This window comes from Chaetodon trifascialis, chromosome 15, assembly GCF_039877785.1.
Source record: "Chaetodon trifascialis isolate fChaTrf1 chromosome 15, fChaTrf1.hap1, whole genome shotgun sequence".
Classification (NCBI taxonomy): domain Eukaryota; kingdom Metazoa; phylum Chordata; class Actinopteri; order Chaetodontiformes; family Chaetodontidae; genus Chaetodon; species Chaetodon trifascialis.
The window spans coordinates 19,578,846-19,604,855 of NC_092070.1; positions in this window are offsets into that span (position 1 = coordinate 19,578,846).

The window sequence follows — 26,010 nt, forward strand, 5'->3', positions numbered from 1 at the left end:
TGGGAATGGTCTTTGCTGTGGAGCAAAGCATTGCACTCTGGGGGGGAATCTCCATAGTGACAGGATGTGATCAGAGACGTCCCTGCTGAAATCTATCCAGGTTACACGTTACCCACAGCAGAGGAGACTGGATTTTTAAAAACTGCGGCTGTTGACCTTAAATGCATGTACCCTACAAAAAAAACAAAAAAACAAAAAAGCAATTCTGGTGAAGATGTAACAAAGGCAAGACCTTGGAGAAAACGAGGAAGGGGCTAGCAATGGGGAGAAGAGGAGGGAGGGATAAAATATGTGTGTATATGCTGGTGTGTATTAGTCCATGTAAGGCCAAGAGGGAGAAATAAATGGGGAGATGGGGCTAAAAAGACGGGAGATGACAGAAGAAGTGAAGGAAGTATTGGGGTCACAGTGATGGGCACTGAATTGTGTTGTGAATTGAATGAACTCATCTTTAAAAGACTACTGTGTATTTTCCCTTTATTGAGAGAATAGCCATATTAACATCCTGTTCTCTTTGCGAAACAAAGCCATATCCGATGATGATTGGGTTTGGGAAACACTCTGATGGAAAAATAGAGCCCATTGCATCCACATCACCATCTCACACCACATTGGCATATGCGGCTCACTGCTTCCCACTTTTGGCCAAAATTGAAGAGCTTGCACAGAGGAAAATAAATAGATGGTTGAATAGCAATGGCCTCTGCCACTGAACCTTTTATCAGTGGGAATCTAACAGCCGTGCCGTTTCAGAATTTCAGTTTAGCTTCCGATTACGGTATGTCCCGGCATTTTATTCCCTACATCTCTATGCTTCATAGCCTTCAAACACTTCTCGGTAACTGCCTATTATCCAACAGTTCCACTCCAGTGACCCTGCCAATAAAACTTTTCATATCCTTATAAATGAACTCAATTGCCGCGTTCTAAACATTTACACTGCACTAACAGATCATCTCCACACCTTGGAATTGGGTAAATTCCCTTTTCCTTATGAATATATAGGAGGAGATTAGAGATATGATAGCTTTTCAGATTGCTGCACCCAGTGAAATTAGTTTAGTGAGCATTTACAGACTAAATTGGAACCATTAAATAGCGGATTGAATTGATGGCACATTCATTGTCTCTCCATCGGTACCACTGTAAAATCAATTAGCCGTCACTTTTCCATTCTCAATAAAGTATGATTGTCAGCCACGGATGAATAAAGAAGACCCTGACAGCCACTCAGACCAGAACACCGTGTGAAAACAAATCTGTGTGTTGGCCAGGCGCTGGCAAATGTGACCTGTAATTGTGCAAAAATGCACGATTGTCTTCATCAAAAGGCCACTATGCATAGGATGGGTCATTAGTTTAAAAATGTAGCACATCAAAGCGATATAGAGAACAGGAAAAGCTGCAACAACAGTGTCAGTGCAACGATAAATAAAGAAAGCTTATTGAATTTTTATTATTCAAGCTATTATTTCTTTCGCTATCAGATTGTTTTGATGGTCACGTATAAACACCTTTTTTGACTGTGAGACTGCTTTGCAATTCTGTGGCAGATGAATGTGTTGTCTGTTTAAATAGTTTCCAAGTTATTATGTGTTGCCAGAAATGACCCTACCAACACTGTGAATATCTATAGTTTTCAAACAGATGGAGATATGAAACATCTTATCATCATCATACGTCATGAGGCAAGCCTTCTCGCCTTGTATGCCTGGAAAACATTACGCCGCAGTTATACATAAAAGATAGTGCCCTGCTGGTTTTCTATCATGTGATACTCCACTTTTCTTTATCAATGAGGGGGATATAATTTGCTTAACCAAACACTCTGTTTGTGAAATACATTAATTGCCAGTCAGCTGTTCAGTTTTGGTTGCAAATCAAACGGCATTATGTCTGTCAATTTGCCAGAGGCACTGCTAAGTGTCCTCTGAGATCAAGACTTTCATCTAATTTTTCCTTCTAATGAAATCAAATAGGGTCTCCCAATATCCCTCATCACAATGCTTTGTGTAATATCTGCACCGAGAGCCTGCGCTCCAACTGCTGATGTCCCCCCTCTTTATTTTCTCTGTATAGAGTAACATATGAACATGCATATGAAAATTACCAGAGGCAGCAGCATCACATATGCTATTATGCCATAGATGACACAATGAAACAATGCCAGTTTTTCATTAAGCCATTTTGTTGAATTGATAGAACAGCTGAAGCATTTTTTTTTTCTCTTTTTTTTGGATATGCCAACAGCCTGACGGACTGCAAACACTGACTTTTAGGACCTGCCAACAATTGCTAGTCAGGGCTCCAAAGCGCTGATGCTAATGCAGTGTACCAGCCATATTGTGATTTCAAGATTTACAGCTTTGTTGCATCGCTCTTCAGTTTTTTTGCACAGAATTCGCAAGTTTCAACAAATGTTACTACATGAAATTCCATCATTTAAAAAAGCAACTATATTGTTCGCCGTAGTTGAGTTCAGCCTAGATCACAGAAACTGTCAACAATAAGATGTTCAGCCACAATATTCGTTCCCGCATTTTACTGCATATAAACACAGAAAACGTTTTGATTCCCAATATTTCCAAAATAAGTCTCTTCAGCGTCCTGAAGGAAATGATTATATGCAGCTAAAATGCAAGCCAAGCCGAGTAGATGATAAAAAAATAAATAAACGTGCCATAGCATTTACAGGTATTAAATTCACTGTCAGGACCACATTGCTGCAATTTTCTAAAAAATTAATGAATCCTCATCTCCCCGCTGCAATTACTCTGGTGTGCACTGTACTGGCAGAGGATTGGTTATCTCCACACAAAGTAAAGGGCTTTGAGATCCTCAGATGAAAGGTGAGATGGAAATGCGATCGGGTATTATTGCTCCATGTTATCAACACTTCAGCTTCCAGTATATGTACTGATACATTGTAGATGCTCATCTCAGAGGTAAATACTTTGATTTCATGAATACAAATGGTTGTTCACAATAGGCAGGGTAAGAATTCAATCTATATCAATCTGATTCAGCGACTATTCCGGGCCCTTAGAAGAGAATGAAGGGATCCAGCGGCAGCCTTCAGATATGAGCTCAGTGTTTGGTTAGAGCAAAGACGGAAGGTATAATAAACCGCCTGTGTGTTTTGCAGTTGGCCAATAGCTGCTGAGCTCTCAGGTATGGTGTGAGATTGACAATGTTTAAGGAGGCAGGCCGAGCAGCGTCAGGGTCAGAGGATGTCCCAGGTAGCAGATCAACCTCAGACAAGCTGAGGAGCTCTTTAATGTTCAGGAACTAGTGGAAGGTGAGAAAAGCTTAGAGGGGGCTTTCTCATGAACCTGGGCGACCTGGGGGAGAGGCTGTAGGGGAGGCCTGGGGCTTCAGTGGAAAAATAGACAGCTGATGTTTGGTAGCAGGTGGGGTTCTGCTCTGTCCACAGGTGCTGCACAGATGCCTCCGAAGCAGAGCAAGCACCAGTTATCCAGGGACACTGGGACCCGCTGGAGTCTCCTGATTCCGTCTCACCCACAGCCCTCGCATCTGCTCAGCCATTCTCTAGGAGTAATTACACGTGGCACCGGGTGGGCACATGATGGATGCTGGGAAACAAGGACAGAAATCTGACATGGCTTTTTCTTTAAGGTTCAATGGCAACAAATCAAGTGTGATTCTTCTTTTTTTTTCTCCTCCTTAATTTAAATGATGTTTTGCATGTATAAGTGGGGTCAGGACTAGCTGCTCTCTTCCGAGGAGAATTTTCAAGATGTTTGGTATTTCAAAGCCATAATGGAGAATGAATGAAACGTATGAGGAAATGCTGTCCAATTGGTGTCATAATTGCTATTTGGAGGATTCATAATTACAGAGTGCAGCCATCAGATAAAGGAGTGCAGATAAAAAGGAGTTGGGCTGGTAATGGAAATCTGTTTGGAGAGGAATAGTTTCTAATAAGTAATTTTGCCTAATAAACTATAACCGATTTAATCTCCACCTTATCAGGCCAAGATTTCACCACTTTCCTTTTTAATTGGCTATTTTGTAATCCCGATTCCCAACAGAGCGGATGGTCTGTCTGCCTCTCCTGAGAGTTAGCATGAAATCAGTTTAAAACACTGTGTCAATCTCATTCTGAAGTGGCCATCTGGCCAGTGTACAGAAGCCCGGGATGGAACGCTGAACCATGGGGTCTCTGTGAGGCAATCATCAGCAGATTTACACAATGTGTTAATGCAAATTTAATAGAGACTTCCTATCAGCCACTTTAATCTTCCATGTGTTCTCAGTGTCAGCCTGACCAAAAGCTACACTACAACAGGAAATCATGCTCATCTCTTGCAGATGTATTCAGCAGCTGCAGGTCCACACCGCTTTGTCTTTGTTCGCATATGATTTTCGTGTATTTAATCAAGAGTGGAGAAGCAGTAAATGGTGTTTCAAGTGAAAATATGGAAATGGAGAAACACTGTAAATACAGGAATTCAGTCGCTCATTTACACAACTAAGCGTCATAGCTTCTTCTTGTAGTCCAGCAACACAAATGCTAAATAATGTCGATAATGTGTCGTGTCTTGACTTGTACTTCTGCTGCACAAGCCAGACTTGTGGTAGTTATTTAAGCAAACTTGCTGATTTTACCGAACTGTGAGCTGAGCTTGTGCCCAAGACACCAAACAACAAGTATGTTGTCTTTTTAGGTAATGACACTCCAGCAACTGACGCCACTGGTCTTTCAAGTCAGTATAGTCTCATTCAATTTAAATTTCCAGCCGTTTAATGAATTACATTTTATAGGTTGGAGTTAATGATTGCTTTCAAAACCCAACACAAGACTTCCACTGGAACTCTTCTGTGCGAACCCTGAACACTAATTTCTAGGATGCTGTACGAAACTATGTCTATTCCCTCTATTCATTAAAGTGGAATATATCACGCAGGGCCATAGCTAGAAATTCTAAGATCCTTGAAAGAATATTGCTCTGGGCTCTGCTTAATTAATTCATACACCCTACTATGATTTTTACAGCCCCTCTCAAGCTGTGGGCCCCGAATATTATCCCCACCTTTCACTCTTCTCTATTTGTATTGGCTTTTCTCCCCCGGTACAATATTTAATTTCAATTAGGGAAATGTTGGGCATTTTGAATGTGTGCATAATAAAAACAACACAATCAAATCTGATTGAAATGGCAAAAATTTTCATCATTTTCACTCTTGGCTTAGTTCGTTCGCTGCATAGTGCAGGGCATGCGTCTGTCTCTGTAACGTTCACCAGAAAACAAGCATACAAAACATATGAGGTCACATGAGCTCTTTTAACTCTGTCATTAGATAGTTTGTGTAACTGCACTTGACAGATTTTTGCAAGTTTAAGATTGTGTTACATTTGAATAATATCAGTGATGGAAAGTGCGTCCAGCTTCATGAACTTAAACATCTCTCAGACAGAAAACAAAGAACAGCCGTACAGCCTGAGGGCAGCTCAGTCAACGGGACACAGCCTCACTATTGCAGTGCTTTTCTTTCTTTTCTTTTTTCAAAGCTATAATATGTAGTCTGATCACCAGAAAATTATCCTGGCTGCTCTCTGTGTGACCTTTTTGCATTTTTCCACTCCATTTTCTACGGAGGGCCACATCAGTGTGACATCACAGATTACAGAGTGTGGAAAATCCGCTCTTGTTTCACGTTACTGCAGAAATTACGGATTCGGTTCCTTGAAGTGTCCCAAAATGTACTGCGGCAATAACACATCTCAAAGCTGGATGCTGGGACAGTCCTGGAACAATTCAACTTCTTGGTTTTTTTGTGTTTGTGTTGCTTTGTTTGGTTATTCTACATTTTTTCTTCAGTTATGGTGGATGTCTTCTTCCCTCTGCTTTCCAGGAACCAGAAATCAATAATCTATCTATTAGTATTAGTTGTGGAGAAATAATTTTAACCCCATTGTCTTTAGTTGTATTTACACTAAAATGTTAGTCTAAGAAGTTAAAGCCAGTAAACATGGAAAGCAACTTTATGAGCATTTACTGGCAAGTGTTCCCACAAGCTTTCACTGTTTTTATCACGTTACCAGGAAACAACTTTTGCTGCCAAACCATTGCTTTATATCAACACTCAGTACCAAAAATGTCTGTCTTGGTGCATCCTTAAGCACTCCTTCTGTTCATACTGTCCATTAAAAGACCCCTTCTTAAAATGCTTTCATTGTAAGTGATGGAGGACAAAATCCGCAGTTTTATGTCAAAATGCCAATGTGACGCTTTAGCTGATAGATATAGAGATATTGTCAGGGGTAAAAGTCTTTTTAGCATAAAATTGCTGCGTTTCCCTGTTGGGATCCAGCAGAAGATCAATATCAAAAAGAAAGAATTTTGCGCCAAAAACTGTAACTTTGCAGAAATGCATTTGATTTGTCTAACTCAGACGGCTGGAGCCCCATATTAGCTTCAGATAAACTTTTAATACATTTTTGCACAGAGAGAGGCCTGTACGTTTTGTCCTCATATCGGACATTTGAAGGACAGTGAACCTATCGTTTAAATAAATCAACGCTAGCAGAATGTACGATGACCTGCGAAGGGGCAGAGCAGCTGTAAAATGTGAAACTTTTAAAATGTGAGACGTTTACTGAACAGGTTCAGCTCAAAACGTGTTCCCTAAACACCTCATATACGCAACATGAATCATTTCCCACTTTACAATATGTGACTGCATCACACTGAAACGATATTATGATGATTCGGATCGTTTGATTTGGCTATAAGTGAAGTGGAGCCTTTCTGGGAGCTTTTAGAGTAAATGTGAAAAAGAGATCTCTCACATGAACTATTTCTTCCCTTGTTCTGCCTTGCAGCCCAAACACATCCCTCTTCCCATTAATGCTTTCAGTGTTGAGGCAAGAAGTGGCTTCTACTCCAGTTTACAACTGACCTTTTGTTTTGTCTCCAGTCAAAGTGTTTTATTTTCATCCATTAATTAGTCCACCACCGGCTCTGCATTTGCACATTTTACTGGTCTTGTGTGTTATGAAAATGTGGAGGAAAGAGGAGTTGAAGTGGAAGATAGCAGCGTTGCTCCTTAGTGAAAGGACATTCTGTGCCTTTGTTCACAGACAGTAAATAGACATTGTCTTGCCAAGTCCCTCTCTTTATTATTTGCTTTGCCCCTGTCAGGCCCTTTGTTGTTTCATAATGCAGCTCTACAATGCCACTACACCAGTCACATATGCATCAGTAGTCTCCAGTGGGAGTATTGTTATGTAAATGTATATTAATGAAGTTCCCTATGAACAAGTGCACTGCCACTGGTGTTGGAGAGGCAGCGAAGGATATTATGGCCATTTATTTAAATGCTGCAGTATTTATATATGCAGTAGAACGTAGAAACTAAGTATTGTAGATATCTTTTGCATTTACAATTAGTGAGCGGACAACAGCTGCTACACATCAGTGCCTTCCATCGACTGATGGTGACTTCCAACAAATGTTAGAGTTCATTAGCATCACCCATGAAAGACACAAATCAACTCAAAAAGAGGCTTCAGCAGTGACAGAGGTGAGACAGTCCCGCTCACCTGAGACTCAGACCGAGAAACATCTCCCAAACTTTCCAGAAACAATTAAATAAACCAGCTAAACTCGAAATGACAATATTCATTCTAATCAGCCAAACACTAAATTGTTTTGTTTCAACACTCCAAACATTTTGAATTTCATTTTGTTTATACTTGTCGGACCTCTTAGCTTTTAGGCGCTCTCAAATAGTTTTGGTCATGCTAAATTCTGAACTAATTAAAACAGTCAGACACACACAGAACGGCTTTTGGCAAAATGACATTGTCATATCTGCATAACACAGGGGGCTGAATTTGTATGAATGGCTAAGAACAGGTAAATAAAACCTTTGATTTCATTTCAGCTTGAGTGTTTCTTAACAAAAGAGACATGGCTAAAGAAAGAAAATGGATATCAAAATGGAAATTTCCCTGGCTGTTTAATTGGATGGCCACTTTTACTTAACTTATCTTTGCAGCCCAACTCATTCACTAGAAGTGAGCATTTCCAATTAGAGAAAATAGCTATTTCTTCTCGGTTCAAAAGCATGTCTTTTACTGTTATATTTAGTTATGACGGCATGCACAAGTGTAAAAAAACGAGACGCTCTGCGGTGTCCTCTCCTCACCCCGCTGTCTGTCAAATGCGCTTGTCAACACATATACTCTAATATCACTTTCCCAGGTTTATAAGACACATGTCATTCAGTCTCATCTGAAAAAAACTGCTCAACAACATAAAACATATACTTATTTATAGCTCAGAAAAATGATCCTGGCACAAACAGCCACCCTGGAGATCAGCTCTAAGTAAGTCAATATGACATGAATCATGATGAACGACACTTTAAATGGCACACTGTTACAATCTTAACAATATTGCAAGCTGAGTTAAGAACAAATGATTTCATCCTGTATAGCCTCCGAATAATGGAAAAGACTCCTACATTATTGCCCATTTTCTTCTGGATGCTATAGAGACTGACATTAATCCCAACTGTCTGTAAAATTGAAGCAATAAAAACCACAAGTAGTGGCATCAAATTCCGCCATGGCAATGCTCTTCAGAAATATAGATCCACGGACAAACAATGATATACTTGATTGTTTCAGTAAAGATTCTTGGACTCTCTGCATTCCCTTTGTTGTACATGAGAGAGACATTACACCAATGGTGGAATATGACCTCATTTGCTGCAAAGAGGAAATTTAATTAACAGAGCAAACGGCGTCTGCCAATATGCCTCCGTAGAGACTGCAGAGGATAAGAAATACCTTTCACAAGAACCTGCAATACTGTCTTAAGAATGGACCAACAGTTGGACACACGGTACCAAACCTCTGCAAGGCTTTCCATTCAATTCAACTTTAAAACACCATTAATCCAGATAAGTGAAGGGGTCCACTGTACATATAGCTAATGCACACAAGATCATGAGGCCATGAAAGCTGCGTGGATGGAGTTTGGACAACAAAAGCCAACAGAGTGTTTCTGCGCTTCAGCGGCAGAGTAAAAACTCTAATATCGTCTCTGATATTATCAGCCTTTTGTGTTTTAACTTGTAAAACTGCTCACTTTACTTCATCGCTGTTCTTCTTTGCTGCTTTTGTTGTGCCAAAGTAAACTGAAAATCCTCAGAGGAGCTATGTGTGTATTTTTTAATCCAATATAATTCATCTGGTTGCCAAACTTACTTTAAGACACATTTTAACAGTAGCTATATTCACTGTTTTGTCGTTGGCACTGTGATTTTCAACCCATGATCCAAATGTAAATAAAACGGCGGCCTCGACACAAAAAATTCAAAAGTATCACGCTCAAATAGTCTTATTAAAGTATTTCCCTATAAAATATTTGTCATTAAATAAGTCTGAAAATATTGTGTTCATGTAGGATCAAACAACTAAATCCAAATTATTATGGTCTAACGCCATTAAATGCTCGCTTTTATGTTAATTTTGTTATGATCAGGTGATTAACACAAACTTCCATTATAAACTTGTCTTTAGGTCAAATCTATATATCGTTAAAAAGTGGCTTTTAACAAATAAGACATGGCTCAAGAACCCCAGAAATAGTTGTAATAGAGTTAAAAATAGACATTTTTTTTCCTTTCTGGCTAAATCGATGGCCACTTTTACTTTAGCAGTTGCCTCCATCACATTCAAGAAAAGTGAACATACAGTCAGGTGTATATATACACTATGGAACAAGGATGTTTGATTGAATTAATGCTTCACCTTTGAGCTTTGCTAATGACTCTCGGAGCTGTCTTGACCTTTCGCTGCCTTTACAATGTGCTAACATCTTGCAACTTGTGTGAAAACAACACCTTCACATGCCAAGCTGCAATAGCGGTGCTGCTCTATTACCCATGTAGCCTATTCATGGTTATCATTATTATTTCTCTCTGTGCTCTGCCTGAGACTTAAAACACTTCCAGAGTGGACTAGCTTCACTGAATTGCTGGCACCCTGATGGTTGAGTGGACTGATTTGTTTGCCCTGGGAATTGTGCCATCAAGAATGAAGAAAATACACAAAGAGCCTGGGCCGTTTGGACTGGAAGCACATCGGCTGCTGTCAGAATTAAAAAAAGAGAACAATATATAGCCATAGTAAATGTCACTATATCTAGATTTTCTTCTAATTTGTAATCTTTTATGCAGCAGCATAATTGGTTTCTGCTATATTAAATTCAGAGCTAAAGTGAGCAGCATCCAAACTTCAGTAAACAATTTTAAGCCTAATTTGGTATGAGACATGACTGGCCCAGTGGCAGTGTGCAACTCCAATTATGATAAGGATTAAGCACATGCAATCAAAAGATAGAACAAGATAATGTGCAAAGATACATTTGGCAAGCAAGCAATTAATTGGAGAAGCATGACACCCTGCCTGCACAAGATGAGGCAGAAGATGATGTTTCAACACTTCAACATTATTAATGGCAAAGACTACTGATTTCTCTCTGTTCCTGTGAATTGGCCGCAGTCATCACAGGAAAGGCTGTCTGTATGATTTGGAGGAGCCAGACGGAGCTGTCAGGGAGTCCACTGCGTTTGGTGGTCGCTGTCTGTAACTGCTGTCTGTGCCTAGTGAACCCAGGAGGCAGAAAATGACCGAGTTCACAAGTTGATTAATGAGTCTGCTGCCACCAGTTGTCAAAATTTGACACTGATTGTGAAGCTTTGAGCTTTTTTCACCGGGCAAAATAATAAAATACTATATCCTTTGATGAATCAATTTAGAGCAGAAATTAATTAGGACCCGCGCTGACTGGTCGGGACCACACATTTAAGGGAACGTGTGCCGCCTAGACTCAAAAGCAAACAGAGTAGATGTGGAGGTTTTGCAGAGTTGGCTGATTCTGTGAGCAGATCAAACTCGGATCCTGACGGGCTGACTTGGATCCTTGAGAAAATATAATGACAGATCTGCTCCTCACTTTGCAGGGGAAACGGTTTCAGAGTGGTAGTCGCGATGATAACATATGTTGAAAGTGTTTGGCTGCTGACTGTCCAACTGTTAGTAGAGATGATGAGATTAATTAGGAGTGGGATGGCTACTGAGGGAGAGATGAAGCTGTCATTATACAGTAGGTGTTGAGTAATGATGACTGCCTTGTCTTTATCCTCGGCGAGGCCGTCTCTGCCACGCTTTTAACTCTGACCCAATTAATACCCCAGGTAAACAGGCTCTTGCCGTGGTCACAGGCTTATTCCTCCTGAGATTACCAGTGAAATGAAGCTGTACATTTTATCTGTGCATCATGGTTGGAAAGTCAACTTGACAGAACACGGGGCACTTGATAAACAGTCTATCTAGGGCACACACTGTATAGCAGGTCTCTCGGGGGGGTAGACAAAGCCCAAGACATTACAGAGAAACCCAAAGCAAATTATCCTGACATGGATGAAACAATAGCAAATTGGACAAATGATATAATTTGAGTCATATAGGCCCCAGCAGAGTCTGGTTGTTTCTTGCACTCGGAGGGATTTGGAAACAAGAATAGTGTTTGATGGTAAAGGTCAGGAAACAAAGGTGGCTCCCTGCATGGTTTCCATAGTAGGAAAACACGGCGTCCCTGCGAAACACCCACAGCCGCCAAATGTATTCATTATTTCCTTCCTGTTTTGTAATGTGCCTCATGTAAGAGGAGCGCTGCTTTCATTATTCAGGAGTGTTGCCTTTGGTCTTTGCTCAAAATACAAAGAGATTTGAGGGATTGCAGAGGGTGCCATCCAGGAGGCAGGGCTGTCTCATTTTCTACACACTCTAAATCATTTTTGTGTATTTCTGACTCACCGGTGCTGCGACTCAACGTCTTCGCAGCTTCCAAAGACACATGCTGCACAAAAACAAGCACACCTTCTCCGGCTAATTTGATTTGATTAACCACGAGGGGATGGAGTGACGAAAAATGTGACTTTCCACCTTAGAATCAATTACATTTTTTTGGAGTCAGAGGAACAAATGTGTTAAATAAGTTCAGGAGGACAAAGGTCTCTATGGGATTTGAAAGTCGTCAAACGGTCCACGGATGTCCCCTCAGTAAGGAGGTGGTAGGTTGGGGAAATCTTAGTCTAGACTGAGTGTGCACTTTTCAGCAGGAGGGAGCCACAGCGAGTCATTAATCACCCGCCACTGACACTGAAAACCTTCTGCCCCTCATAAGGGCAAAATAACCTCTAACATTGAGAGGAACTAAGTGGCCAGAGACAATGGGATATTGCGTGGTAGTTTATGTTCCTCTCATAAGCAGCCCAGCCAGCCTCAGAAGATGGAGCAGCCATTCGACGCAGCTCTCTGACTGTACACAGCAGCAGGGAGGGACATTACATGGTCGGCCTCGGCGAAGCGGCCTACAGATTCAAAGTGCATAGTGGAACGTGAGTCGTTTCTCACAATGGAGCTGACCCACGGCTGCATCATTACATGCACATTTAGAGCTGAAAAACCAAAAACGAGCTATGGCAACAAGAAAACTGCTGAGTTTAATGGCACAAGAAGCATAAAAAATATTATACTTCAGCGAAAGTCAGGAGCCAAGATTCACCGCTGCAAGTATAAGTCTTGTGTTTTACTTTTGATCTTTTTGCCAGAGACAGTGGACAAAGTATTCAGGTTATTTACTTAAGTAAAAGTAACGATTCCCACCTGTAAAAATACTGCATACAAGTAAAAATCCTAAATTCGTATCTTACTTTAAGCAGTTGTGTTTGATATTTTTCAGCCCCTCTGCACCTGAAAAACAGGCCGGCAGGTAGTCTGTGCAAGTAGTTTATTATGACTAATATTTACATTTTACATTACATTTGTTGCGCTGCGCCCTCTAGTGGCTATGGTAATTATGACGGGAGCAAAGGAAGAAGTCATTGACATAGTATAAAGAGCAAGAAAGTCCACTTACAGAGGAAGTGGGTATACGGGACTTTCACCCAGGACACCGCTCTTTGTGCCAATGTTGACTTATCTTAAATTACGTAGCATACTTTATGCAAGAGTAATGATTTAAACCCAAACCACGATCTTTTCCAAAAACTAAGTGCAGTTTGGTTCTCAGTTCTTCATGTCCCAGGTATTACTAGCAAAATATACTTAATATACCAAAGTTAACGCACTAAATGCAACATAATAGCTCACTTAACTCATTGGCACTTAAAAGAATAGTGCGACATTTTGGGGAAATACACTCGTTAGATGTGGAAATCGATACCACTCTGAAAGTGGTATTGACTGTTTGCAGTCTTTCTGCTAAGCTAAGCTAACATCATGCACGCTGTAACCTTTCATTAAACAGACAGGCGAGAGAGTGGCGTCAGTCTTCTCATCTAACTCTACTGGAAAGCCACCAAGCATATTTCTAAAACTGTTGAAGTACAACCTTTCATTCCACCACTGGAGATGGATGGTACTTAATTTTTCTTTTAATCATCGCGCTGCCAGATTTTAAAAACACGTCATTGTCAGATTATTATTATAAGACACTATTCTTGTCTGGCAACGGAGGTGAATGATATTGAATTTCAACACTCATATTTATGATTCCTCACCCTTTAAGTGTGTGTTAGTGAGCGCACACAGCTGTCTGTGAATTGTGTTGTCAGCTCATCACACTCCACCTCTTCAGTAAGAATAAAGTGGGGGGGAAAGAAATCACAAATTTGACGGAGTGAGACACCAGGATGATTTTCATGGAAGATGTTGAGTGAAACAGAGAAAAGCTTATTTGATTATAAATCCTCAAGCACACAGTTGCATGTATCCACAAGTCAATTCATTCTTTGCCAGCTGGAAAACACTAACTCATTTCAGTGTTTGGTCATGTTTAGTGTTTCCCAGATGTAATAGCTGTGACTTGTGAATTCTTAAATTAAGAGATGTTCTTCTTTGCAATTGATTGTATTAGTCCTGTCTTTAAGATACATGTTTGTCAGAGGAATTTGGCACCTGAGGCATGAATGATTACAAAAAAATAAAAGCTTGCGAAACAGGACCTTCAGCTGTAAGACACATTTGCATCCCCGGATCTCATGAAGGCCTGAAGGTGATTGATTAATAGAGACAGAGCATGCCGAGCCATATCAGGGCTCCTGCACAGGTTAAGTGGTGCTAAGATTGTTTTATATAGTCTATGATTAGAGGATGAGGAAAGAGAGTTTGATCTTTCAGACTTGTTGACCCCCTAATTACAGGGGGTCTTTCAATGCAACCTGCCCCAACAACTTCAATCAGACACACTGCTGCGAGTTTGAAACTGGCAGCAGGGAAAGGGAAACAGTAACGGGGGAAGGAGGTTTACATTTTCAGGAATACATATGCTGGTATTTGTTTTAAAGATTGGTGTTGTGTTGCTCACATTATAAGGTGTTAGCTGACTGATTTGAAGTCTGGATAAACCTCCAGGCGACTCGTTTTCAAGAGTCAAAGCAGAAAAACGGCATTAACTTCATTGGCTATATAGCCAATGAAGTTAATGCAGTTTTGACTTCAGTTATGACTTCAAAAATGGTTAATTGATGAACAACTTAGATTTGAATGCATTTTCAAACCTGTCCTTGCACAAATACTTAAAGTATAAGTATTTGTTGTTTCAGTAAAGTCACTATTTTAGCTCCTTTTTGATCTAAAGACAATACTTTCTAATACAAATCACCATTGCAGTGACATAAGGCATAAAACTTGCATCTAAGACCTCTGCAATCACTCTTCAAGGAGTTATTCTGCTCGCAGTTATTACTTTCACTTGCATTTGCACTCAAGTGTCCCAGAGATGAACACACACTTTGTGAGCAACTAAGTGATTTTAAAGCCTGATAGTGTCCCATGAAAGTGAAATAACATTTTCAGCTCAAGAATATTGGTAAAATAATATTTACATGGGATAGTTCATCAGGAAACACAAAGGTTTGGAGGTTTTTCTGTAATTTGCCCTGTGCAAAAACTCTCTCCCGAGTGCAACATAATTATCTACATCATCAAAAGCAATTATGGATGCATAAATTGAATGCATGTCTACATCCCCATTGTCCCCTGCATATTTGTCCCTTGCACTGATAAAACAGCATTAACATTACAATGGAGGGGGAATAATGGAGTTGCCCAGCTGGGGTTAAAGGGACATGACAATAAGTGTGACAAGCCTCAGTCAGATGCTGCGCACTAAAAAAGAAGAAGGAAAAAAAAAAACTTTTCATCCCATTCAAAAGTGGGCGTGTGGAGTCAAATGAATCACAGATCATGGCTTCAGAGATGAGCTGCCATGCTGAACATACACTTTACGCGTCAACGTAAATGTACTCAGTACTTAAAAGAGGTCAACATTCGAATGCACAATTAGAAAGCCGTAAGGTTTAATAATAAAAACAAAAAAAAGTTCCAGCTGATGCTGAGCAGGTTTTCATGCCATCTAGCTGGAGGCTGATTGCTTTTATTGTACCTTGTGTGGCTTTGGACAAAAGAGTCCAGCAAAGGAATAAAACAAATAAGCAAGAAACAAGATTAATATCTTATGGAATAGTAATGAGCTCCGTAAGCTAGTATGTTTTAGTGCTATTACATGATTGGGCCTCCAGGATGCTCCATTTCTGTTTGAACAACGACTGATGTATTACTGGTCACTGTTGATTTATGTACTGCCCCTTTTCCAGTTTGTGTCAGAATACAGATTTTTAACACGTGCAAATACGTATATAATCTTTGCTTTACACCACAAATTCACCATCACCTTTGGATGGCACTGACAAAGGATGCGGTCCTGCAGACAGCAGTGTCAGATCAGACTGTGTCGTTCTGAAGGGCGATCACTAACTGCGGATACCGTGTTTAACTTGGAGGACTATTTTGACAATTTTGGTAATATTCAGCATTTACACCCTTCAAAACATTAACACTGGAAGTCAAAGTCAGTCTCAAATTTTCACACTCCAACCGGAACTGCAATTAATCGTGAGAACTGCAATTGATGATGTCAGTCTGCAATGTGGTTACAGCATCTTTGCAGCGTGCTGGCAGACCGTGTAGGATTTTTCTACTTCTGCGGTTCGAATAACTCCTCCGTCATCGTACGGAACAACAGCTTCAGTCAGACGGGCTCATTTGTCATTCGCCATGATGAACACAAACAGCTCTTAAGTCTGTTTGCTTTGGTGTGGAAGAAACAATCTGCGGTACACACAGACTGCAGTTATTTTGCACAAGAGGGACAGAAATATGGCAAACACAGCCACTGCTTGAAAGAAAATTAACAACATATTCAATATTTTGATAACAGTGAAGGAAAAGTAAGTGTTTGCTATTAAATTAATATTGTTAAGCCTCTTGAGAATCTCAAAAATTGTTTTTCTCCTCTTTTTATCAAAGGACCAAATTCCTCCGTGGACCCTTTAAATAAAGAGCCTCAAACTGACTATTTCCTGACTAACTATAAATGGTTCGGATGTAAATACTGAGACATGCTCCGATGATTTCCAGTCAGCTGTCTAATTATTTGTCAGCAGCGAACTCCAGGCTGAGCATTGCTTCTTTACATTTTGTCTGCATAGATAAAAACTGAAAAAGATCAACAGAACAAAAACCATCGGTTCAGAAACGTCTAATATTTGAGCTTGTTGTTCAGAGAGTGGCGTTTGTCAGACGCTGAAGAAAACTCCGGAGATGCTGGATTGTCACACATCAGTTCATCCCCTGATCTATCGTCCTTATCCTCAATCAACAGGAAGTGATAAACGTCTCCAAATGCTTGATCCACATTATTATCGCAGTCTACTGCAGTGAGTCATTTTGGGCCTTTTTCCTGAGCTGCAGTCAGCACACCAGGCCTTCTCCTGCTCAGCTGAGACACTTGGAGAATCCCTGGCAGCTCATATATCAAGGGAGATCCTCACAGCAGCGCTCCTCTTCCTTTTTCAATGCACAGGGTAAGTATTTTAATTAGTTGGCTAATTGTCTAAGTAATTGGAAGACAACTTAGCTCAAAGAGTAATCAATCTCTACAGGGCTGTGTTCTATCACATCAAAGGATCTGTAATTAACACTGCAAACCATGGGATGGTCTTTGACTGAGCTCGATAGCGTGGGGGCGTATGATCACAGATAACACCGAGGTTGAGGAGACGGATCTGGGAGGCCTCCAATGAGCACGGAGAGGTGTTATCGTTTAGACACAACCGGAGTCAGACCCAAACACTTTAAAGGCAGAGACAGTCAGACCTTTATACTCAGGCTGTGATGCAAGAGTTGCACCCGGTAAACAAAAGACAGATAAAGCCATTGGTTATTAAATACAGTGTGTAAGAGCGCGCGCGTTCGGCTTCCACACATCTGAGCAACTTTCATTGTTTTAAATTCTGGAAAAGTGTGCTTTTATTGTCAATAAAATAAATTCAATATAAACGCCTCACTGCAAAGCTTGACTGTTGAAGTGTGCATCCTCCCCTTAAATTTCCCCAAAGAATATCTGTTAGCTTGATTTTGACAACAGAATTGGCAATTCATTAAATGTTTTCATATACCGAGTATCAATTTCACTTTGCAGCAAAGCTCACACCAGGCATTAAAAAAAATTATACATGTGGGATGAACAAGACTAATCATGTCTCGGATTCATCCATTTGAGGCCCCTTAATTTCCCCATTGTAGAAAACAAGACGTATAATGAACAATTATACATAAAGTCAATTTCAATGTTGTGCAGAAGACTTAATTAAAATTACTAATGAAAAAAAGGACTGCTTACAGTGTGCAAGTTTACTCATCAATTTCAAAATGAGTAAATGCTTTGTCTGCATGGGCTGTAATGAAAATGACCTAAATGGCAACATGCTCCATTTTTGTTTACAAACAAACATTATATATAAAATTAGTGACCACAAACCCACTTGTTATTTATTCTGTAAAGAATTTGACATAATTGGCCAAATTGTGGACGGAAACAGCCACTAAACATCAATACCATTACATTATTCCAGGACGTATTATACGTATTATATTATCAATTAACAAATGTATTCAAAATGCAGGAATGAATGTCATGCTTGTGGCAGCAGCCTAAAATGGATAATTATGATGAAACATCCAGAGGAGAGTAGTCATTGGAAGACATGATATTCCCTGAAGTGATCCCCTCCCCCCTCCGGCCCCGCGCTCCCCCGCCGCAAGGCACAATCCGCACAGTGGCACTGACAGATTGACAAATAAGGTTAATAAGTACTTTCCACCTCTCCTAAAGGCTAATCAAATATTAATCCTTGAGGTGTGGTCAGCAGAAAAAAAAAAAAAAAAAAAGCCAACAAACAATTGGTAGAGGGGAATTGATCGAATTGATTCTTTCGTAATGCTCGGGGCCCGGCAGAGGAAGTAGAAGAAGAAGAGGAGGAGGAGGAGGAGGAGGTGGGCAGGGTGGGGCTGTGTTGACTTGGAACTGTAGGAATTCATTTCAGGCTGAGAATGGACAAATATTTGGATATAAGCGCTTAAAGCAATTTCAATTTTTAATCCATCTCCACATTCCGGGGGGCTCGATGGGGGCAGTTTATTCAACACATGCTCGCGATATTGTGGGTGTGAATCTGGCTCGGGGCCCACCCACACCAAGCCCTTCCCAGACCCTCCAAGCACACACCCACCCCCCTCGCCTCCGAAAACAATAGTTTTTATGTTGCTCTCCAATGCGCACTATAAACCTTTTCACCTAAATGCCACAAAAACTGTCCTCAGAATCTAATTTGAAAACAACAGCAACAAAGAGCGGAGAGTTTCATCAGCGCAGCATGAAAATAAAGCCACCCACATATGAATATGAACTTTAGAAATGCCACCTTGTGCACGCTGGGGCCAAGAATCAAAAAACAGGACCCTTAAAAAACATACTATTGGTGACAAATTTGAATTTTACACAAATCTCCTTCCCCCCTCAAACAGTTTTCACTAATCGGAAGCCTCGGGACATCTCGAGGCCTAGTGGACCATGCGAGCGGAGCCATGTACTGATAGGGCAAAATTGGATCCAGTGAGAATGCAAAGAAGCTTATCAACCAACACTTGCAGGCAGTGCTCTCTGCAAGAGCATATGTCAACATCATTTATTAGATGTGGCCAGGGACTAAATTATGTATGATCACAAAACGGGGAGAAAAAAAGGGAAAAATGGGATCACACGCAGCAGGTGGAAAGAATAATATTTGGAGAGAATATGAAATTATTAATAGAGGCCCTTAAGGGAGAACATTTGTTAACATTAACTGGTGAGTCATTTGTAATGCTTTGAGTCTTTAATTAATCATATTGGACATTTCAGAATCATATAGAGTTAAGTGAATGTTTTATTTGCTCTGCTGTTTTTGGAGCGATCCATATTATCGCTGTCACGTATAATCCTGCATTAACGTGCGCAGATACAACAAGAGGCGCACCAAACATTTTCAAATTGCATCCAGTAAATTGTGTTTAAAAAAAAGTGGATGTGGATTTTAAAAAAACCTGTTAACTGTATTTCCTTCACTCCAGCCAAACATATACTAAGTAGCTTTAATATTGCCAGATGAGCAATCTCTCAAGCAAAATACTCTTCAGAGATACTATGTAATTGACTCCACATCTAACAGTATGGAACAAATCCCACTAGCAGAGGGAGTTGACAAATTGCATTAAAAACACTCAATTGGGCCAGGATTGGATAGAAGCTCATGTTCCTCCTTATCCCATTAAACATGAAACAGTTTAATCTCTAAAACTTGCTGACATATGAGGAAACGCTTAAGCATGCAGCCTGTATTTGATTTGAAGAAGAAAATCAAGGCACAACAACATGGCCTCTGAACTACTGTGGGCTTCTGTGTGTGCGTAACATGTGTAGACAAGAGCAGAATTTACACTTGCCTCAACACAGAAATAGCATTATTTTAATCAACGTCAATTACTGCGTCGTTTAGCAGCAGACTTAACAGCGAGAGCGTAGACACGCATATCATTTGTTTCAGCCCGCTCAAAGTGGGAACTATTAAAGAGACTCGAACTGTCAAATGATCCAAGTTTCTTCTTCAATAGCTTACCCGATTTGAACATGTTCCGCTTCTTTTCATGACATGTAAACAGGTTTTGACATGGGTCTGGTTAAATGTTAAGACATGCTGAAAAAAAAGGAAAGGGAAATGCCTGTGCAAAAAAAAAAAAAAAAAAAAAAAAAGCCAAACCTGTCAACACACAGTACCTGCTTTAAATCTGTTCCCCATTTCAGGCAATCTGTGGGAACCAGGCCTGTGGAGTCTAATCCTGTTTTCATCCGTACCCCCCCACACCCTCCTCATCTGTATCACACTTTCAATTCCACTTGCTGGTGCCTTTGTGTGATTTTCATTTGATCTCGCTTTTAAAATTCAAAATCTATTCAAGGTTTTTTTAGTTGGATTCACGCTGTTGCCGTGAAGCCCTATTTATGTTCTAGATTTGGACTTGCAAATCAAGAGTGTGTGATTTAGGGGGGAATGGAAGTCCAAGATTCCCCGGCATCACCTTTTATGATTCTGTAGGTTTAAAATGTTAACAAGGGTGTTTTAGCAAGCTGATTTGTGCAGTATCAGCCTGTCTCTGGCTGTGTGTGCACAGGACTCTTTCTGATTGTGTCAGACAATAATCATGGTAAACTTACTCTTATTTACTGAGTCTGGTAGTCTGTGGCACAGAGGCACTACGGTGTTTTTAATTCTGAGGTCTAGACACAACAGTAATCCAAATACAGAGTCCTATAAGGCAAATACCATGCACATGGATGTTGACGATTTTAAGCAGTTTGTATATTTTAAAAAAATTATTATTTTTTATGTGCGCTAAGAGTCAATAGATCTTATTTAAAATCTGAAAACGTTAGGGAAAAGAGTGGAAATACATTTTTTAAGGATTCACTGGTCTGTTTTGCTGTTAGCAACCTGTCACGGAAATATTCACAGCCGTATTTTTTCTTCACTTTTTCTCAAAAAGCTCATATTTAGCTTCGCATAGCTTCTCCACTTTGCGTCATAGTGCAAAATTATGCATGCTGAAATTTGTAGCTACTTCATTTTTTAAGGAACACCACCGAACAAGAGACCAAAGTTCAAATCTGCTTTGCATAGATTCTTTTCAGCTCTGTTCAACTTTGCATTTTGGAGCAATATTTTGCATGCTGGTTACTTTTACGTACTTAATTTTGTCATTTTTCTCGGATGAACGTACCTGAGCTCTGATTTCCTGATCATCGCGTCTCCAAAGTCTCAACGAGCTGCAGGATTTGCAGGACTGAGTGATAACGCTGAAACAAAAGCAGATTGTAAGCACGTTATATCTCAGATGACTGCTGAGAAATAACCTTTTCATTTCAAACAGTGCCGCCAAATGTCAGCATGATATTGCATTGAGTTGAAAAGAGAAACATCTGCATGTACTGCAGAACAACCATACCAAAAGTATAAGAAGCCTATGTATCCATGTGCAAGTCCCTGCAACCATAGGACAGTATGGCTTGACAAAGCATAGCAAAAGCATTAGTATCCAAGACAGCACGCACTTCAGATTGATTTTTCCTTAGACTTAACTCAGCCGTTATAGTGATATCAGTGGGACAATATCAATATCAACCAAATTAATAACTTCCCCACTGTGAAAGATCTCAGACTGTGCTGTGCCCATATCTATTCAGAGTCCATGAGAAGTAGCGAGAAAACAAACTTTGGATCTATTGAATAAATTCCTATGAGCACTTTATGCAAAGAAATTTAATATTGCTTCTGACTCATCCGCCGTGCAAATAAATGGTTACTTCTGCACTCAGATACGACTCTAAAGAGCATATCATGGAGAATCCGCACTCGGCCGATTCATATTCCCGGATCGCGGACGTTAACATTCAAAAAAGATACACTTGGCTGTTTTTTAAATGTCAAGGCATAATAAACATACTGAATATTTTGTGTGTGCGTCTCAGCTCAGTCGTATGTAGTGTATCTAAAGCATGAGCTTCACTAAGTGTATGTGAGCCTTTGATGAGCGTCATGTATATCTTATCAGAGAATAGTACTGCCATACTTGATGCCCAGTGGGGGATTTAGGTGAGCATTATGAACTCAGCCATAACAAGCCCCACTTCCTGTGATTATCTGACACAAGGTGCTGACAGACTCTCACTGTTGACATTTCTGTTGATATTGGCAATGAAAAGGACAGCAACGGCAGAGTCTTACACCGCTTACAGGACTTACATAGATGCATTTTCCTCTTTGTTGGCCTGTGTTGTAGGACTTAGCGTATCATCTGCAGTTGAATGAGCTGTGGTTCTGACCTGTCGTGACAGCCTGGCATCATACATCAGGGCTGTTTTCTCTCTGTCATCACAGTTGTGCGGTCAGGCCTGACACCCGGAACAGCTGAAACATCACAAATGCAAAACGTAAAAGCCCCATTGTGGAGCAGCATGTCAAAAAGTAGTATGTGTAATGGATAGAGGGTCACAGTGTCGCTGTTTTTTACATTGCAATCTGATCCTAACCTGATTGGTTTCTGTTAGAAGTTATTATTAGAATAACACAGACCCTACTTACCATAAAATAACAGGTGAGGTTAATGGCGAATGATTTGTTGCATTAAAACCACAGTTTTAGCATCTCCCTCACTTTTTTTCACCTTAATGGATTTTATTTTACTGAATATTCGCTGAAAGCATACATAATTCTGTGTGAAAGCAAATCTATTTTTCATGAATACAAAGCAATATTAAAAGCACAACTTAAGAGACTATGAATTAATAATTTTGTATTACTGAACATGAAAAATGCACAATTACGAACATTTTTTCACACCTTCCTGCGCGGTGGCATAGACGATATACTGTAGTGTGTTAAACTCTGCAACAAATCTGTAGTTGTCTAGAGTCCTCACAAACATGTGGCATTGAGTTTAGATGCACAGAAGTAATTTACCAAGCGTCATTATCATATATGAGACATATCAAAGTTATGATTTGTAGATAAACATTTTGTCTGTGAGGTGAGTCAGACTTGCCGCTGATCAAGCCTCCATCCACAGAAACGCTGATACTTTAGTTATTGTAACCACATGACACCTCCTCCCTCCAGAGTCCCATAAGGACTTCAGACTAATTAGATCTAATTACACCTAGCAGTGTTTACACTGAAAGGACACGTCTCATAACTGTCAAATGATCTCATGAAAACACCTAAAATAACAACACACAGTCCATCTCTAAATGCTTTCCAGCTTCTTCGCCCTTTCTCTGGCTCATTGCCTGCAGACCACTGGGTTCCACTGAAGACACGCAACTAAAAATGGGTCATGAATAAATACTTTAATGCCTTTGTAAAGGCTCAGTACAGCTGGGTACTGTAGTTTTTAACAAAAGTTACTCAAACAGGAGTAAATAGTTCATAAGTTTTGAACTATTTCCAGCTGCAGAATAACGAGCTAGTGAATATTTAGAGGACTGCGTATGTGGGATTGAGTCAAACTACAGCACCCACGTACACTGATATGAAATAACACGTCAGCCGGTGCAATGATGTGCTTTTAATCGCCTTTGGACAACAATGAAGGTGTGTATCAGGCTTTGGCTATACAAACAATACATCTCACAAGGTCAATTTATTGTTGGTTTTGGTCTTTTCATGAGGATTTGCCAACAATAAGGAAGATATAGACATTTTCTTTAACCTATAGTTCCCTTCCAGTACCACCAATAGCACTTTTGGCCTTCTACAGCCATGCACAAGCTGGACCAATGTTCAGGGACTCAAGCTGAAACCAGCAGCTGTGGATGAATGAAGCCTTTGCTGTGGTATCTTAATCATACAATGCATTTTAATCTATATAAAAGTCCTGCAGAGCTACTATATAATTGACAAATGCACGTGTTATATACAGTATAGTTCACTGGGGTCTGTCGCCAAGCTTTTCTTACCTGAAGCGCATACAGTAATAGCTGTGGCACCAGCTTTTCCCATGACATTTGGAGGTTAATTTGCACTGGTTTCATGGTCATTTATCGATGGAGGGCTCAGAAATTAGCATTCACCACGCTTTTTATTGACAGAAGTGTTTAATAACCCATCAAATCAAACAGGATGGACAGCCAGGAAGTGCTTCTGTGCAGAGAAAATATGCTCCATTCAAACCGCGAAGGTTTTCAGTTCAAAGCACACTCGTGATGCTCAAGCCCAGAAGTTTCTGTGAATTAATTTTAGTAAATCATGCCCAGCATTGTGACAGATTTATGCCAGGGAAGCTTTGTGATAAATTTTGTGTAGGGAACGCTGCCTGATGTCGGGCTAATGAGTGCGGAGGGATTTGCAGATGACGAACCTGCGTGAGCTGCTTTGATCCAGATGGACCTGGTCAGCGTAGTGGAGACGGATGAGGGAAGAGGAAGGAGAGGTTTCTTGTTCTCACCACAGGTTTCCTTTCATTTTGACATATTTACACCCTCGCTCAATCTGTTATATCTTTTTGCAGCTATACGGCATGTTTAGCCCTCCACACCGCCTGAGATTCACAGTGTTTCTCCTCACTCCCTCTCACAATCCAACTTTCGCCACATTCCTTTGAGCATGAGTGAAATTGTTTACTTTTGTGCTTGAGCGAATGATGATTTTCTTTCTGAGCCTCCAGTGGAAGCATTGTAAGCTATGGAACAACGTACCATGTTCACAAACATGTGTCGCATTCGGAGAGAACCTATTCATCAGACAAAGTGCTCCTGTTAGCTGCAAAAGCCGAGGAAAATCGTCTGCATTTTTGTCTAGGAAATTAGTTCAAACCCATAAAATACACTGCACATAATTTTTTGTGATCTCCTTTTATAATTCCCAGCTTCCTCCTCCATGCTTATCTTCCTCTAACCACTGTTGTGCTGGAATATGTATAATTTCACATCCTCAGATTCACACGGCGTGTCACCAACTCAGAGTGAAACATACTTATGTTCAAAGGAGTCCTAATGTGGAGTGATGGGTGGGCCTACAGTAGCCTCAGAGCCGTTGACACACAGCTGTATTTGCTATAAATCTTGCAAATCCACAAAAAAAAAAAATCTCTCTTGAGACTTTTTTGAGTGGTAAATTGCTTCAGCTCTAAAAGTAAGTGTAGTAAGAATCGTCCTGTATGAGCCACTGTTGAGCAAATCATTGAAGTCCAATGGAGAGAGGCGGTCAAAGATACAGCTGCGGCTCTAATAACACGGAGCAATTCTTTCAGATTATGTGTGTGTGACCAAATGTAAATAAGTAAACAAGTCTGGCTTCTAACATATAGTTACTGGACAAGGTTAATCCTGCAGGTTAATAAATACAATGCACCCCCCTCTTAACAGCGCGCATGGCCTTGTCAGAGTTCCTTTATCTAAAGGCTTTGTCTGTGAGGCTATTATATAATTATATCACTGCATTTGTCATTTGCGTTCACCCTTGGGATGAAGAACAAATTAAAGCACTGAGTATGTTAGCTTTATAAGCAGAATGTCTGCAACACAAACCATAACAAAAGTTCATATTTTCTGTGTAATGAATGTTACATTATTTATACTATGAATTATGGATGAACTTGTGCAGACCTGCGCAGCCCTGAATGGGATGGCTTGTAATCAATCCTTGTCTGATGGACCTCTCCAACAAACAGTTATTAGTGGTTACTCTGTCTCAAGTCTTCTTGGAAAAACCTAACTGCTACAGAGCAATAATAGGAGCTATTATTACCTGCACTCAAGGTGTAAATTACACTATTCACAGAAAATTCATTGCCAGTAATTTGGGAATAACCGTTAAGATATTGTAAATGTGATGATTTAAAGATTGTGGCAACAGAGATTAAGCGGTTCACTGATTTAGTGACATTGAAAGGCTTATTGAGGCGAACTGTTAATACTTTTCACAAAATACTAAAGAGAATGCACATTAAATGACAGCATCCTTTGAATTAAT